At 41.9% G+C, this 18433-nt stretch overlaps 1 long non-coding RNA gene across 1 annotated transcript; it reads left to right on the top strand.

The window, feature by feature from the left end:
• The first annotated feature begins 281 nt into the window (after window positions 1-281).
• On the top strand, window positions 282-8240 carry LOC146761078 (uncharacterized). Its single transcript, XR_014945375.1, has 2 exons — window positions 282-400; window positions 7995-8240. It is a non-coding gene; the product is annotated as an uncharacterized LOC146761078 (long non-coding RNA).
• The last annotated feature ends 10193 nt before the right edge of the window (window positions 8241-18433 follow it).

Genomic DNA, 18433 nt, shown 5'->3' with positions numbered 1-18433 from the left:
GCAGATAAATTCACCTGAATTCTGTTGTCAGTTTCCATTTAACATTAGAATTTGGCACTGCACCTTGCAAAGTTCATTCTGTTAGCATGCGAGTTGAACTAGTTGCAGGCACATTATTGCTTTTAAAATGAGTAATGCACAGCAGGGGCTGAGTTGAGCCAGCTTTTTTACCCTTTGTCTGGACTGCATTATTTGTTTTAACTTGACACTTGCAGTCTTGTCGTGCATGGAAATGCAGGAGAATCAACAACTTGAGTTACAAAGTTCTGTTTGCATTCCAGGGCTCCTGTGGGTGCTGAGTTGTGCAGTTGTGACAAATGAGAACTGGTCATTGGAAGGAAAAAGTTGATGCTTCACCTCTGCTTGGACTTGCTGTGGCTCCTGCTTCCTACACTGCTGTGTATGTCAGACTACTGGTAACCTTTGGCAGTTCGTGTTTTTCCTTTAGCAAAAGAGATACTGCAAAAAAATTAACACAGAAAAAAAAAACCTCTGAAATCTAAGAAGTTGACATTTTTCTTCCCGCCGAAGAGGGATTCTTTTAATTGGTGTATTTTCTACTTTGTTTAGTAATTCAGTTTCCACAAGCTGCTGTGATGGTTTCAAACAGATGTGTGGTGAAGTCCAGACTGAGTAAAATGCTAAGGAAATAGCCTATGAAGAATACGTGGTCTGTAGCTTAAATAGATATTTTAGGGTCTTTCTAATGTTATTTCCACATTGCAGCTTTTAAAACAGTGTTTAGATTATTCCCTGTACTTCAGTGGCTTATATGTTTTGTTCAGATAGCTCAGCTTTTTATTTATAGTAGAGTACAGAAAATACCTCTAACAGTAGAGTAGGGATCTGAGCCGGGTTTGTACTTGCTTGTATGTGTTCAAATTGTTGGTTGATGTTATGTGCTGTAAACTCAAGTTGAGATGGTCACTGTTTCTCTGCTGCTACTTGGGTACGTACGCTGTTCTTTGAGGAAATCTGGTTTGTTCCATTAACTCATTACTTTCAGTCAGCAGTAGTTGAGAGAGCTGAAACTTAATGTTAGATGGTAAATGTGTCTTGTGGTGAGTGTTTTGATAGCAACTAGAAACACATGTTAAGGAGCTTAACTGGCAGTGACACCCCGCAAGGGAAAAGTTAGACTTTTCAAGACTTTGGCTTCCTTTGAGAAAAAAATCTTAGTGGTTATTAGGTTCTTTTGAAAAATCTAATGTTTTTTGGGGTTTCATTTCATTATAAAACTGTTTGTCTTAATGAACAAAGCTTTTCTTTGTAATTTAAAGGAGGATGCAGGAGAATGGTTGCAAAACTGTCAGATGTGTGTGCATGCATATTTATATTTGTAAACACAAAATAGGAGAGTCTGAGCTGAGTAATTACAGAGAAATAAACAGCACCGATAAAACAAACTTTTGAAGCACATACACAGTTCCTTCTATTTTTCATTTACGCACCTGAATTAGTTATCTGTAATTAAATGAACATCTGAGGAATACAGTATAAACTTAAGAGCGATTTCCTCATTTTTGTAATAGCTAAAAAGACATTTCAGCATAAAGGAATGTTTCTTGCGTTCCTCCCGATACCCTGTGCTATATGATGTGTGTTGTAATACAGCATTTAAGCAGTGACTCTAGAGAATATATCCATCTGCTGGGTGCGGCACGTGGCTCTTTCATAGCATCGATGGCTGCAAGTGAACACCTTAATATCCTATTGCTTTATGTGGGTGCTCACAGGCTGAGTCAGAAGAGCATTTTTCTGTGATGCATTTCTCCAGCCATATAGGAAAACTTCCTTTTGGATTCACAAACTAATTTCTATGGTCCAATCTGAAGATGAAAACAAATAGTTGACACTAGTCAAAACAGTTGGCTGCTGAGCATTGGGGAATGAACATATTATAGGAGTTGCTCAGTGTTCTTGAGCCTGCCAACAAAGCCTGGGTTATTTTTTCTTTTTATCCTTCATTTAAGCTTCTGTGCCCAAGAAAAGACACACAAAAGACTGTAAAACTCCATTGCTTTGCATTTCTGTAGTCTTTTTTTGTTTAGAGCACAAGACAAGCAATACGTGGAATGAGCTGAAGGAAGCCAAGTGTTTATTTTCTCAGTCTGTTGAATTGAGACGCAAATCTAAGTGATCACAGAAAAAAGATAAGTAAGATTCTCTTTACAGCTTGATAGGTAAGGACTTCTAAATTTGGAAACTGAAGAATTGCAGTGCTCTTGATAGCTGTGTGGGAAGTTTATAAAAATGAGTAGGTGCAGTGGGTTGACCTTGGCCAGTAGCCAGCCACACTCTTTCACTCCTCTCCCTCAGCAGGGCAGGAGGAGAAAGAAAGATGAAAAATTGCCTGGCTTGAGGTAAGGACAGGGATTACTCACCAATTACTGTCATAGCCCAGATAGACTTAACTTGGGAAGGTTAATTCACTGCAAGTCAAAAATAAGAGTAGGACGGTGAAAATTAAAACTGAAAACACATTTTCCCTTCTCCCCAGAAAGGTGATCTTTGCTTCCAACTCCTTCTTCACTATTCTTTGAGTAACACAGTAGGGTCCAGAATACTTTGTCTCTCCTGCTCCATCCTCCTTGCCCCTTCCTGCCCTTGCTGAATCAGGGAACCATACAACAGGCTGCAGTTCTTAAGGAATGGACAGCGCCAGCAAGGGTCCCCAATGACCAAAGGATCACCTGCTCAGTCTTGGGCTCCTTTTCCTGACTGCGGCTCCAGCCCAAGGCCTGCACCTGCAGGCACTCTCCATGGGCTGTGGCCACCTTCAGGATTTGCCTGCTGCTCCTGTGCTGTGCAGAGCTGTTTGTCTCACCGATTTCTTGTTCCTCACTCAGAGTCTGCTCCTGCAGCACCCTTCCTTTTGTTCCCCCGAACAATTTCAATTGCCAAAACTTCAAATGAATAATAAACTCATTACAGTAGGATAGCTGATGATGCACATCACTTATCTCAACATTTTTACATGCTTGTGGTGTGGAAATTGCCTTTTCCTGAGCTTCCAGCATCACTAGCTAAAGTGAGAATGGATCAAGATATTAGAGATATCACTATGTGGGTGTCTTCTGGAATCAACATGCTCTAAAGAGGGAGAGGAATGGTATGAGGTGTGAACATAATGATGAGCTGTGCTGCTTCTCAAGTAAGCGTTCTAGTGGCCAAAGCTGTTGCAGACTGGCTTGCCTAGGGCTGCATGAAGGGTTTTCTTGAAGTTCTGTGACAGGAAGTTCAGTAGCAGAACATGGCTTTTCTGAAGGGGAAGGAAACCTTTCTGGTGTTGGTGCCATCAGAATGCAGTTGTCTGTGCTGGCAGCTTACTCTCTTGGTTTGGGATTCTGTCAGTGCCATGATTGCTTTCATTTAGCTTGATTAGAATTGGAAGATTCAACTAGAGAACATGAAATAGAATCCTCTGGACAAGAGACATGAACTTATTAAATCTTAACCTTTCTTTATGTTATCATCACTTTTGTGTTGCATTACAGAGGGGGTAATTACAAGGAGGGAAAGCTAATTATGAAAAAGTTTTTCCACAATCTGAACTTGAAATTTTATTGCTGACAAAGCAGGGGCTCCCATAGGGTACAGTAGGCTATAAGCTGAAGAAACTAAGCACTTCTCCTATATTTCAGTAAGCGCCAAGTCAGCTCTGAGGCTAATTAATCAAAACAAATTTACAATTAAGTCCAGGAAGGAAGACTAATTAAGTAGCCAGTTAAGAACGAGTGCTGAAGGAGGGATCAACCTTAAGGGGAAAGTATGAGACTCCCAGTATTGGCCCATGAAGGACAATTAAGTGATAATTGCAGAGGCCTTTCTGCATCTGGCAAATGCTCTCTGACTTCATTATGGCTGATTTTCTTCATATTAGAAGCACACGTTTGCCTCCTAAGCAACTCAGCTTTACTGTGCACTCTTAAGGTAACTTAAAATAGCAGGAGTTGGTGCAGGAATTAGAACATGACTGCCTGACTTGAGCAGAATTCTTGCAAGCAAAAAAGCCCTCAGGGTTTTGAAGAGAAAACAGAACTAAATGCTTGCTTTTTTTTTTTTTTTTTTTTTTTTCCCTCTTTGTTCAGTAATGTACTGAGTCCCATCTTAGCTTCCTATTTAACCTTTCCAAACAAATTACTCTGAGTGGATTATCTCATCAGAATTTAGAACAGATTTGTTTTGTTTGGTTGCTAAGAGCACTGAAGTTCACAGAAGTCATTACCTTGTCAGGAAATGGCTTCTGTTGCTTACATCCAACACCCACGTTGTCACATTGCATGACATACTTGTGTTTCTCGATGGAGGGAAAAAAAAGAGGAAGAGGGGTTTACTGCTTATACTAATACTGTTTTTACTGCAAATAATGTAGCTATTCTTCTGAAGGGTTTTTTAAGCTTGCATTTGTTTTGCTGCGAAGCTCAGCTCTCTGGCAAGATGCTAAGGGTTGCAAATGAGGTGCATGCCCCAGTCTTCCACCTGTCCTTGCCCGTTTCCATACAACTATATGTGCAGATGAAGTACAAATACATTTTTTAATTTACTGAATGTACGCATGGTCTAAGAACTTGCTTAAGTGCCCAGGTTTTCTCTCATCTTTTCTCAAACTCAAATTATTCCTGACACTGTAATACTGAGAAGTATTACATATATTACAAAAGTGTTGATCACAACTTCCTTTTCTCTGTGGAAATCTGTACACACGTGCTACCAGTGTGATGCACTGTATCCTGCTATGCAAGCTGGCAGTTGTTACCTTGCTCTGTCTGTCCAAGGTATGTCTGTGTCTCCTTTTGGTCCTTGTGGCTGTGTAAGGATGCATTCATTTGCTACCATTTCAATTCTCTCAGCTTCTGTATCAAGTTAGAATATTCTCTTCCTGCAGTTTTTGTTTTGCAGCCCGAAGTAATTTGCGGGAGGGGGAGTGCCCTCTTCAAAGGCCTCCTATTTTTGTTGTTGTTAATGCTTTTTTGCAGTGGCTATTACTTTTCTAATTCAGTTTCAGGTATTTGAATTATTTTAGAGGTGTTCCTCTGCCTTCTCTCCTTCAAGCTTTGTACAAGGCCTGGCAACGCTCCCAGTTCTCATGCTGAGAGAAGTGATGCAATGCTTCCTTTGGTCTCTGTCTTCCTAAAGGCTGACTTCGTAGTTTTAATCTCAGGAAGGTTGGCTTAGGACATCACTGGCAAGGTGTTTATCATTATCATCTGCCTTTTTTCAGACTGCAGAAGCGGAACTGACACCTCTCCAGGCAGACGTGGTTGTCCTTGAGCCACATCCCTCAAGCATGAGGCTGGCTCTGCATTGCTAACAGAATCCTTTTCAATGCCATTTCACCTGGCCGAACTTAACACAGAACGTCAATGAGTGCTTTCTGCACCTCTTGTAGCACTAATTCAGCATGCTGGTGATATCTTTTGCCCTGGCACAATTTTTCTCTGGCTCTGCCATCATTAGGCACCACGCCATGTCCTGATTTTGTATTGGCAGCCTAGACCAGGCACTCACCTGCTCTACATCTTCATTCATGTTGCCTGTGGGAATGCTGTTTGGCACAGTGGTCTAGCATGGGAGCCTGTGCCCACTGCTGTGGATTTGCATGTACACAGATATCATAGAATCATAAAATTGGTTGAGTTGGAAGGTGCCCTTAAAGGTCGTCTTCCCTCAGTGAACAGCTACATCCAGTGCTCAGAGCCCTGTCCAGCCTGACCTTGAATGTCTTAAGGAATGGGGCATCCACTGCCTCTGGGCGACCTGTTCCACTGCTTCACTACCCTTATTGTAAATAAAAAAAAAAACCCCATAAACTTATGTTCAGTCTAAGTATTCCCTCTTTTAGTTTGAAACAGTTTGTCCTTGTCCTGTCACAGCAGACTCCGCTAAAGAATCTGTCCCCTCCTGTTTTTATAGCCCCTTGGGTGAAGCCATGCTGGTTCTCCCATATCACTTCCATCCTTTTCATGTGCCTTAGCATAGCTTCTGGGATGATCTGCATCATGATCTTCCCCAGCACAGAGGTGAGGCTGACAGGTTGGTAGCTACCTGGATCATCCTTTCCACTGTTCTTAAAAGTGAGTGCTATATTATTCCAGTTACCATGGACTTAACCTGACTGCCATGACTTTTCAAATATCATTGAGAGTGGCTTGGCAGCTGTGTCAGTCAGTTCCCTTAGGACTCTGGGATGCATCTCATCAGGATCTATAGCATCTCATCAGGATCTATAGACTTACAGATGTTCAGGTTCAAGTGGTTGTGACCCTGATCATCACTTGCAGCAGGAAGGACACTGCTGCCTCAGTTTCTGCTTTCTGTACTATCTGTTTGAGGGCTGTGTGTAGATCAACCACTGGTGAAGACTGGGACAAAAATATTGAGGACCTTAGCCTTTTCCTTGTCTGTTGTTACTAGCCTAACTGTATTGTTCATTAAGGAGTGATATGCTGTCTTGGACTTTACTTTTCTGGTTGATGTGCCTATAGAAGCCTTATCCTTCTTTCTGCACCTTGCCAAGCCCAAGGCCTTGGCTTTCTTGACCACATTCCTACACAGCCTAGCAGCTTCGTTATACTCTTCCCATGGTACCTGTCGCTGCTTCTACTGTCTGCCAGCATAAAGGGAGGCAGCACACTTGACTAAGGGTGATATCTGGCTGACATGGGGTCATATGCCCTTTTGCACCATGTTGCTGCCTGACTTTTCTGATTCTTTTCTTGTGATTTCTCTGGTGTCTGAAGAGGAACCTGGACTGAGTAAGCTGAGAGCTGTGCATGGCCCCTCAGGATCACTGGCTGTACACCATTACTCACATTGCCAGTGTGTTTTTCTCAATCCCTTTGGCAGTGGAGTGCAAGCCACAGTTGGTTTTCGCTTGGAGAAGCATCCAGTACACCTGAAATCAACTACCCCAGGGGAGGAAACACAGCCCTGCCATTTACCATGGGCTGATCCAGGTTGCCTTGGAAAAGGGGGAAGCTCCTGAATGCCTGCAATACATTGATGATATCATCTGGGGTTGCATAGCAGAGGAAGTTTTTGAGAGAAGGAAGAAAGTTATCCACACCCTTCTGGAAGGCAGTTTTGCCCTAAAACAAAGGAAGGTCAAGGGACCTGCACTGGAGATCCAGTTCTTAGGAATACAAAGGCAGAATAGACATCATCAGTTCCTTATGAATGTGATGTGCTCACCAAAATAACTGCTCTATCCACTCCAACTAGCAAAAAGTTTCCATGAGCTTCCTTAAGTGCTGACTTTTGGAAAGGATTACAGTCTGATTGTAAACTCTCTATATCAAGCAGCCTTTGGCTTGGGAAACCAAGTTTTGTGGTGACGTAGCACCCCAGATAGAATTGAGTCAGATAATTGGACTCGTTTCTGAAACAACCTTGGGCCAAGGAGCTTGGTACTGAGTGGATATATCATTGTCTCTTACCATGCACCAGCCTCTGGAAAGTGATAGAACGGACTGTTAAAAATTACACTGAGAGCAATGGGTGCTGGGATGTTCAAACTTTGGGGCATGCAATTAGCAAAAGCCACCTGATTAGTCAACACTCAGAGGTCTGCCAACCGAGCTGATCCTGCCCAGTTAAAGCTATTTCATACTGTAGAAAGAGAGAATGATCCCGGAGTGCACGTGAAAAACATCCTGGTCATGGAAAAAGCATCAGTGTTCAAACCGCATGTATCTTTGACAGCTCCGAACTTCATACAGAGGAACACGTTTATTAGGGACTGTGTTTAATTGAATTAGACTAATGTGCTTTTTTAAAAGTCGTAATTGATTTGACACTAATATATTTTTTTTATTATTATTATTTGCCACTGGAGTATGTGGATGCTCTAAGATCTTTGCTGCTGTGAATAGAATAGGAAGTTGTTACTGACTGGTAACTAATGTTAAAGCACAGAGGTGATTCATTGTTGCTTTTTAACTGAAGGCTGTGTTAATTTGGATGAGCTTATTTTTATTCTTTTTGTTTTCTAGACCAACAGCAGGAAGCATGTTGTCTGAGCCCTCTTCCCCACAAGTTGACCTTCAGATTGCAGATTGTCTAATGGGAGAGAGTTCTAAAGAACACTGTTAACTACCATCCAGGTAGAAATATATGTCAGTGCTGGGAGCGTGTAGTTTCATTGGTCTTAAGACATTTTCCTTCTCTGTAAATTGTAAATGTATGGTTTGTTACAAATTAGTTTTTCTTTCTTGTTAATAAATGTTAAATAATACAAATCCATTTTGATTTCTTTGCCTTTCTAAAACATTTAAGAGTGAATTTTCTGGTTGTTGATGGAAGGTTGAATTTGCAAGTAATGGTGTGAAAATGAGGAGCTTGACTAGTTATGAGAATGTCACCAGTGGAATCTGTTAACTATTCCAGTGGAGTTGCTCAAACTTCTAAAAGTAGTTTGAAAGTTAAATATGCCAGTTCATATTGTCTTAGAAAAACAGCATTCCTGACTGAGTGGCTTTGGTTCCAGCATAGATCACCGCTGTTACTGCCATAGGCATACAGGAACTCCAGCTTATAATGTTGTAGGATTTTTTAGTTTCGAAGTAAATGATGAACAGAGCTGGACTGCTGCACTGTCATCTTTCAATGCTCTTGGGATCTGATGTTTGAGAACTTGTCCATTAGTTTCTCATTTGCCAGGAATGTCAGTTTTTAATATCTTTTTTTTTTAATCTCCTGGGAAAATCAGTCTGCATAGATCTATAATTAATTCCACGGCAACTCAGATGTTTTCTCAAAGATCTTAATGTCAGTAGCAAAAGTAGATCTCTCTAGGAATCATTTAAAATGCAGATTGTGCTCAAGTATACAGTGCATAGTGTGGGCAGTTAGTGTGGGTCTTTGTGTTTGTTTGTTTATAATGCACTTTTGCCACAGCGCAGCTCGCTGTTTTTATTATAAACTAAGTGTTATAGGGTTGTCTGACATTTAAAACTTTGAGTTTGGAACAGTATTAAAACCATTCTGGCACTGTAGAAAAACATTTTGAGGGTGGGAGAGTGAGAATAAATGTTTTCCTGAGTAAAGGTGACCTATGCTACAAATGATATTGTACTGAGCTATTTAAATGCTACAGGGAACGAAAGGAGCAAGAGGGATTTTCCACTCTTGGAACACTCTGTTAACTCCCATCAGCTGTGCCCTCACAACACTGGTTGCCATTTTGCCAGGATGGGCCTCCTTGAAGGCCAAACTTTGTACCTGCAGTTTCAGTAGTTCTTGATGCCCTGTCTTAGTTTCAGGCAGTATTTGCAATTAAAGAGATGGAGAATCGGGCTTTAGATTAAGACCCCCAGTCTTTATAAAGCTCCTTCTTCATACTGCCTCTTTTTGCCTGCGTGGCAAGTGTGTGCATGTAGCCACTAGTGCAGGATGCTATATTTGCACAGAGAGCCTAAAACTGATGCATGTGCTGCTCTGTTCTTTCGAGCTGCTGATTACGTTGCTTTGTTGAATCCCTTGAGCAGGAAATGAATCTCAGGACTCTCTTCCCTTCCCTTGGATGTTCAGTCAGGGTCGTGCTCTCTTGTGCTTGTGGTCTAACACAAGGAATCATTACTGCTTTTCTTTTCCACACTGTTGTAAGTAGGAGCGGAGATGCCTTCATCTGGAACAATCCATAACATTGGGTTTTTTTAATTGGATCAAATCAATGCAGTGGGAAGAAACAAAGCAGCAACCGTGCATATAACGTACTGTGTTTTGCTAAGCAGGAAATAATGCACCTTATTATTTGACTTGCTTTAAACTTGATGAATCAATCAGAACATGTCCTTCCTATACCTGTTAGACTATATAGAAGTTCCAGTGAAATCTGTATGTTGACTCAGTTTTAATTTTTAGGTAGCAGTGAGTCTTCATCTTGTATCTTTGTGCTGATTATCTTTTTTGGGGAGGGAGGGATTGTGGGGTGTCTTTTCAGTTTTTCCAGTGACCATAAATGAGATTCATGTCAGTGGAAGGTCTAAAATGTTTCACAAGTTTTAAGGTGAGATAAACAGGTAAAGTGCACGATTTGTAGGGTGACAGGGTGCATTTCTTCTGCATGTAGTAAAATTCCACTTTTTATCTTAGTGAATGGAAGCTGAAGTACAAGCTACTTGGAATGCATTTATGGACATAAAGGGAAATCATTCTTCAAGCTGTAACACATCTTCTTGAGCAACAGTGCACAGGTACTAAGGTAACAGTGTAGCTGCTGCTAAATATCAAAACCAGTTTGTGCCTCAGATGGAGACTTGACCAACTGTCTTGATTGTTTACGCGAAACGCTTTTCATCTCCAAGGCTGCAGCACAGGCGGCAGGTGAATACTAGATGTGAGAATATCAAGAATTTAGGAATACTTGGAACTGAGAGCTTCCATATCGCAACAGAAGTGACCTGAGACTGCAGAAGAGCTCAGGGTCACAGTGGTGGCACCAGTGTCCAAAATTACCCTGATCTGCTGGTTTTGTGCTGCCACACAGAGGAAGGAGACAGGTTATCCAGTGGTCTAGAGTGGTGATGCTGTAGCTCAGTTACAGGTACGGTATATAACTTACTGGCACCAAACGTGCCACAAGCTATAGAACTACTGCTCTGTTATTACTTAATTCTGAATATTTATGCCTTGAGATGTGGTGGGTATAAAAGCAAACGCTTATATCCAGAGCTTGAGAACAGCCTCAGAACTTCTGCATTGTCTGGTGGTGATAGAAGAGGTTATTAAAAGTCACGCTCATTGCATCTTTTTCACAGCTCAGGACTGGTTTTGCCATGTTAGTCTTTTAATATTTTCAGAACCTTGAGGTACAAGGAACCCTCTCTCCTGTGGAAAGCAAATTGGTTATGCTGGTATGTGTTCTGCTGGTGTAGAACTGACTGCTTTCTCATGTTATTCATCTGTTACTAAAATAAGACTCTCTCCTCTGCAGATAAGCAGTTTAAACTCATCTGTTAAGGCTTGTGCAATTCTTTTATTTTTACTTTTTGCCTTTTCTGTTCCAAGCTAGATACTATCCACATACGTGTATGCTTCTGGATATGCATCGGAGCTGTGCCAAATGCTTTGCAGCCTAACTGTAGATTGGGTTGCTTACATTGTACAAAGAAAGCCAAAGGACAAGGTATGGAAAGCTGTCTATCTGCTTCTCTGGACACCAGGGAAAACGTTCCAATGCTGTACTAACTTTGCTTTGTTTCTGGTGCTGCCTCATCCTGATGAAGCTCCATCACCCCCTGGTTTTGCTGCCAGCATACCTGTTTGCTGGTGCTCTGAGATCCCACTCAGTGTAGCAAGTGGAGAGCAACTCTTTTTTTCTTAGCTTACGTTAAATGCATTTCTTCTGACTTTTTTTTTTTTTTTTTTTTTTTTTTTCCCTCATAAAGGAAATGAGAATAGTTTACAGAGAGTTCATCCAGCTCTGAGGATTCATAGGCTTGAACTCCTATGCTTGAATATTTTAAATTTGCAGCATAAAAATCAGGCTGCTTTGGGTTACTGTCTACTAAATGTGGGGAGAAAAGGCACTTGGATCCTCAGCGCAGAGCCCAGGGAACTTGAGCAAGATGCAGCCTGGTGCTGCTTTGAGTTTCCCTGCTGCTGATTACATTTCAGCCTCTTCCTCACATTCATACAAGGTGAGTGGTGGAACTGGCAAAAATATCAACAGGATAGTGGTTGGTGTTTGTTCCCTTCTCTCCTTGAAGGTGAACGGGGAACACAAATGATTTAACCAGAATAAACAAGTCAAATGTTTCTTTGGGTTTATTCAGCAGCCGGTGACAGATCCTGTTCTGGGAGCATACCTCGCTGCACTGCCCTGGGCTCCAGAAGACAAGCACTGGGGAGGAACACCACACCAAGCTGTTGGCGGCATGCACACAGGTTTGTACTCAACCAAAGGAAGCCAGCACATACCAGAAACCTGCCTTCCTTTCCCATGCAGGAGTTATCTGTTCATTTTTTGTTTGTGCAGTTCTGCTGGGGGCAGTGTTGGCTTTTTAGCTGATTCTGGTTTTGAAAGCTCAATGCAACATTTTGTTTGCTCTTTTACATTATTCAGATCTTTGTACTGAGCCTTCTGCTCTCCACTGACTTGCTTTTTCAGAGGTTTGTTCCTGTGATCATACGTAGTGCTTTCTTTTGGTTATTATTCCATTTTGAATGGATTGAAAAGACTTGTCTTCTTGTTTATATCCACAGAAACTGGAACAAAGGGATTTTAGTCACTAAATTTACACCTAGGCAGTGCTGCTATCACAGTTGCTGTTTGATTCATACAGACATATATGGTGAACCTGTGTTTACCAATGATAGCGACTAAACTACTTTAGACTACATTATAGCCAAGCTGCTGCTCTCAGAGTGTTTAAAAGGTTGTGGAGCACATTCAGTGTATCCAGAAGAAGCATTGCTAAAGGTAGAACCTCTGCAAGTGAGGTTGTATTTGAATGTATTATGGCAGACAGTTAAAAGGTATACCTAAATGGTGTTCTATGTAGAAAAGAGCTAACATTTAACTCAGCATCCTTCCTGAATGTTTGCAATGTCAGACATGTGTAAGTAGCTAAGTCATCCTTTCTTGTTGCCTGCATTGCTTTCTTAATCAAGTATAACTACAAAGTCTGTGTGAGAAGTGGTATTTTTTTTCCCTTGTGCCCTGTATATGAGGTTCTGTGATCTCAGGACATAGCTTCTGTTTTCCACTAGAGGCCAATAAAGTGTAAGACAAGACAGCTGCAAGGCTTTAAGCAGAAAACCCCATCATTTTTTTCCCTCCCAGACCTGTTGCTCAGCTGTTGTATTTATCTCAATAATTTCTTCTTTCAAAAATGGTTTGCCCTCTAATAAAGTGGAATTCAATTGCCAATTCAGTGTTTTGTTCCCAAAACCTTCAAGGAGTTAAGGGCTGTCCTCTTGACTGGTGTTTTCCTCCCATGTTTTCAGTTCTTAGTTAACCCTGGAACAGCCTCCGCAGAATAAGTGGGTCATGAAAAAGGCTCTGGGAACAGAATGGCAGTGTCACTGCTTTGGTCTTTTAAGAGTTTCAGGAAATGCTATGGCTTTAGCTACTTTTTCTGGGGATCATTCCAAACAAGCTGCATCCAAGCCAGCAGCATCCCATTGCAGCCAAAGGGCAAGGGCCCATCCACGCTTTGTCATCAGTCTGTTTGGGTCCTGCAGCCTCCTGGCTTCTCTCAGTCCCAGGTAATAGATTCACTCTGTTGTAGTTAGAAGGTTCAGGACAGCCAGAAGTTCTCAAATGCAAAGAAAATTGTGCTAGCTCTGATGCAGACAAGAAGCAGTTTGGGACAGGTCTTGGGACAGCAGTTTGAGATAGCTCATGAGCTATCTCATGTTTCCTAAATTAGCACGGAATAACTCTGCCTGACATCAGAAACATTTACAGCATGACAAAAGCACTTATTTGCCCAAAGAAGCCAGGTTCAAAGGCCTCAGGTAGACTGATTTAGTGGGTGAAAACCTTGGTGCAGCAGGAGTTTGGAACTAGGTAATCCTTCATTGTTCCTTCCAACCTAAGATGCTGAAATGGGCTGCCTAAGGAGGTGCTGGAATCACTGTCCCTGGAGGTGTTCAAGAAACATTTAGATGTTGTACTGTGGGTTTTTTTTTAGTGGGGAAATATTTAGTGGTAGGTGGATGGTTGAACTGGGTGCTCCTGGAGAACTAACCTTGGTGATTCTGTGGTTCTTGGTATTTGCGGTGTTTGCCACGTAAAATGCCTCTAGAAACCTACCCTGTGCTTCCAGCGGCTGCAGTGAATGTTGTATGCCTTACTGTAAGCTGAAAAAAGTGGATATGTTATTATTGTTTACTCTTCACTAAGGCTGGTGTAACATAGCAGGGAGTCTCAAGCAGCAGCAGCAGCTTCCTGGCCATTATCCGCTGCTGCCGGTGGCTGTGTGTGCAGTGTGATGGTGTTACACTTGTGAAGGACCTGCTATCAGAGGGTGGTACCAACTGGTAAAAATAGTGAGAAAAATGAAGCAGAGGAAATCGGGCTCGGCTTTATCTATCTCCTCTCGTGAGCAGTGTTACAAACACTCCCGTGGTAAATAGCAGAAAATGAAAAAGAAGTGTGACTGGCATCAGCTTCTAATTGAGGAGTATACAGCTATTTTTACAAAATGAGCAATTTTGTCAATTGCTGGTCACATATGCTGTTTAATTTCTCTCCCTTTCCTGCTGAGCATCTTCTTTTTCTCTTGTACGTGGAAATCAAATGAAGTGTTATCAGGAGCTGGTTTTTAACATTAAGTGTTCCCCTGTATGTGTGTGTGTTCAGATTTGCCTGAAAGATTGGGGCCTTTTGGTGCAAGGTGCTGTAGAAACAAAATTAAGTAATATCTGCTCTACCATGTTCTAATTGACAAAGGGAAAGTGCCTGTGTGTAATTTCTCTGGTGTTTCTATGATGCTTGAAACAGTGGGGCCAGGGCTTGAAGTGCGGTTATAACTCAAGTCAGTGTTTATAATTCTCTGTTTTCTGTAAGGCGGGTGTTACAGAGTGACTTTATTGCTGTAATTTGAGCAGACTGAAGCAGGCTTGTGGGCTGAAACCTGAGCTCCAAGTTCCTTGGCATTGTTTCAAGATGAGCACATCTCTCTCTGCTGAGAAAGGCTCAAATGAGAGAAGGGACTTGGGGTCTTCTCCTCACTTTAACCCCGAGGGGCTGTTTCACTTGGCAAGTGACAGTCCCTCCCTGCACAGCTGCTTTGCCCACCTGTTTTCTCAGGGCAGGTGTTAATTCTGGAAGTTGATTAGGTCTGGAGAGAATGTTGCCGGTCCTGGTGGTGAGATGTGGAGCAGAGCTGGCAGCCCTGTGGTTGTGCTCAGGTTTTGGCTCTGCATTGTGCCCTCAGCTGCCACTCTTCTGCAAACAACTGCATCAGGGCTCATTACGAGCTGCTCTGCCCAGGGGAAACCTGCTCAGCTGGTACCTGTACTGTTCTGTGCCGAGCCTTTCATGCCATCCCAGGCAAGTCAGTGGGATGCTCACAAATGAGCAGGAATGTTTGATCTGGTCCTGTAATTTTGTTAACTGTTTCTCCTTATATTAATTTACATTTGGATGATTCAGTAAGAAATTACAGCAGAATTTAATAACACTAATATTAAAAAATCAATATCAGGTCTGCATAGTTCCAACTGATTAGCAGTTTTTCCTCTTGATTAAATTATGCATTTTTAATACAAGCCCTTCGTTTGTCTGTGATAATATGGCACTGTAGCCCTCTGTGCAAAGCAAGCATATTTCAGTGCCCCTTTGCCGCCTCTGGATGCAAATTTCCTTGTTTCTCAGGCTTTTTTTTTTTCTGTACCCATCACATTGCTTGCCTTTGCTTGCCTAGAATAAAAGGTCACTGTAAATCTTGATTATTCTTGGAAATAACTCACGCTTATTTCCTAGGCTTGATATGTTTCGTCCTTGAGTGCATCAGAAATGGATTTAATCAAAAATAGATTTAATCAAAAATGAAAATTTGTCTGGAAGAAACTGTTGGTAGTTCTTTCAAGTACTTTTTTCCATATAAAGTGTGGGGGGTTTTTTGGCTTTTTTTTTTTTTTTTTTTTTTTTTTGAGAAACGCACAAATGCACGATCTGGATTTAAACTGTTTTTCATTTTGAGTTGGAGAGCAGAAGGTGGAATAAAGTTATTTTAGGACATTTTGTGTTAATTTTTACTGGGGTGAGAAATGAGAATTCATTCACCCAACTGTAATCTAAGTAAGTCATTCTTCAAGGCTGCTAGCAGCAAAGTGTGGTCAAAATGATGGTAGCGAGATTAAGGATCTCACTGAAGTGCAAGGCAAGTTCAGGTTGGACATTACGAAACAGTTCTTTACAGAAAGGGTAGTTAAGCAGTGGAATAGGCTCCCCAGGGAGGTGGTTGAGTCACCATCCCTGGTTGTGTTTAAGAGCCATTTGGATGTGGTGCTCAGAGATATGATTTAGCAGAGGGTTGTTAGAGTTAGGGGTACCATGGTTAGGCTGTGGTCGGACCTGATGATCTTTGAGGTCTTTTCCAACCTGAGTGATTCTATGATTCTGTGGTAGGATGTGTTGAGTTCAGTGATACCCCATCCCTGGAGGTGCCCAATGCCAGGCTGAATTGGACCCTGGACAGCCTGATCTGGTGGGGCAACCAGACAATGGCAGCAACCCATGGGGCTCGGTGGGCTTTAAGATACCTTCCAACCCAAGCCATTCTGTGATTCCATGATTGCATGCCAGGACATCATGTAGATAGGGTAAATGACTTGGCAGGTATTCCTCTTTCTGAACCCCCCAAATTTTAATTTGAAGTACATTTTGTGTGAGGTTGATTACAGATCCATCATTTTCTGTGTGAATGGCCAAGACACATTCGCCCAGTTCACCTCTTTGCACTTTCTCTCCAAAGCATTACACTGGGCTGGAGAGCTGTGAAAAATGGTGAGACCTCTGTTGGAGCATCTCTGACAGCAAGTATGCACAGCTGGGCCTTACCTCAGGTTCAGAGTGTGACCTGGCCCAGTTAAATGGGGCCTGTTCTGAAGCCATAAGTGGGTAGATACTACGTTTGTGTGATTTTAGATAAAGAGTTTGTTTTGAACATTTTTAATGAAGGAATAAGTTGAAGATGGTAATAATACTCTGGCCATGATTCTGAGCACATGCAAACATTTCTATTGCCTTTTATTGAAGTCTCTTACAATATTGGTACTATACTAAGGCAAACTGAAATGATAATGGAGGTAGGCTGACGCTGCTGCCTTAGTGCTACTCCCCTTTTAGGGAGTGACATGTGATGTGAATACTGGGCACTGTTTTCCTATGGGTTTGGATGTTTTTGGAACATGATTCAAAAGCAGATTTGCTGGCTACTTAGCACTAGAGCTGTCTTTAGAACTATCAGAATTCCTGCTATTTAGAACAAGAGTGCTGAGTGCCTTATGAATGTTCCCCATAAATGATGCCATGCATTGAGCACGTTGCCATTCCCATCTCCCCTTCAGTGCTATGCACACAGAAGCAAGCATTGCACAATTGCTTGCTGGGATTCTGCAAAAACACACACAGGACATGGTGTCCCAAAGCTGGAAAAGAATCCTCATGTAGAAAAATTTCCCGAGAGTTCTGGTTTGGGCATTTGTCCCCTAAAAGCCATTTTAGTTCCATACTTGATGCTGATCCCTCCCATGATCAGAGTCAGAGGTATGAGGACACACCAGCTAAACACGGACATAACTGAGGTGATGTGCTCTTGGCATATGTTCAGGGCCTGGAAGAGCACAACAGGACAGATGCAGCTCCAAACTGCTGCTGGAAAAGGAAATTCCATCTTGCTGCATCTGCCTCTGTCCTCAAGTAGCATCACATGGGAAATGCTGGTGTTTTTCACGAAAGCATCAGCCTTTTTCATCTCAGAACCGTGTGTAGCTCTGAAGCTACGCAGCACTTGCTGTGTTTCTTTGGTACTCAGCCCTGGTAGAATGATGGAGAAAAGATAGGAAAGCACAACATCATGGGGAGTTTAGATTACACAGTTTAGCTCTCAGTTGCCAAATTCTCATCGCTTCTCTCAGCGTGTGCTGTGCCTATGGAATATAAGCTTGCAAAATTCTTTAATTAAAAAAAATATATATCCTTATATGGCAAAATTGAAAAGAAGGTATGAAAGCAATGTGCTGGGGCAGAAATAAACAAGATATCTGTGAAACAAATCTTAAGTGATCTCCAATGTTAAATCTGATCCTGCCCAAAGAGATAGTGCTGGAGGACTCACCTGGGACTTGTACAAAAGTCCTCAGATCACCAGCACCCTTTGTGACAGCAAGTATGAATTGGAGCCATACAGTAATCAAGAGCTTAGAGAAAGAGTGTGTTTCTCCACTAGGGAATCTGTGTTGTATAAATCTGTACTTTAACGGGTTCAGGTCTCAGGGGCTGGCACATTCCCATTGAAATGCTTTTCCTAGGGGTAGATAAAAGCCTCTCATAAATAAAGCTTAGAAATCTTCCAGGAGAGGTTAGCAATACAAATATGGGTGCACAAAACTCAGTGCAAGCAATCATTCCACAGATTTTTATTAGAAAGTAGATATATGGGAGCAGCTATGCATAATAAATCAACTTATCTGCCTCTTTGCTGGGTTTTATGATAGGCATTAGCAGTAGTGACTGTCACAAAGATCATAACTGCTTTATTTCAACTGTCTTTATAAGGCATAGTCAAATACGAGCAGTTGTTGTTTTTCTTAAGTATAAACTCCTTTTCCCTATGTTGAATGGATTACATAGTGTTCCTGGTAAACTTCACACTTGCAGGGCCAAGGGAGGGAAGGAAAAACTCTCATTCTTATATTTTAGTGGTTTCCTTGGAGGTGGCTCCAAGCAACATCTCTCTGCCAGTGGGACAGTTTG

This window comes from Coturnix japonica, chromosome 4, assembly GCF_054131305.1.
Source record: "Coturnix japonica strain WE chromosome 4, WE-NBRP24, whole genome shotgun sequence".
In the NCBI taxonomy this organism is placed as follows: Eukaryota; Metazoa; Chordata; class Aves; order Galliformes; family Phasianidae; genus Coturnix; species Coturnix japonica.
This window is presented reverse-complemented; position numbering and strand designations above follow the sequence as displayed.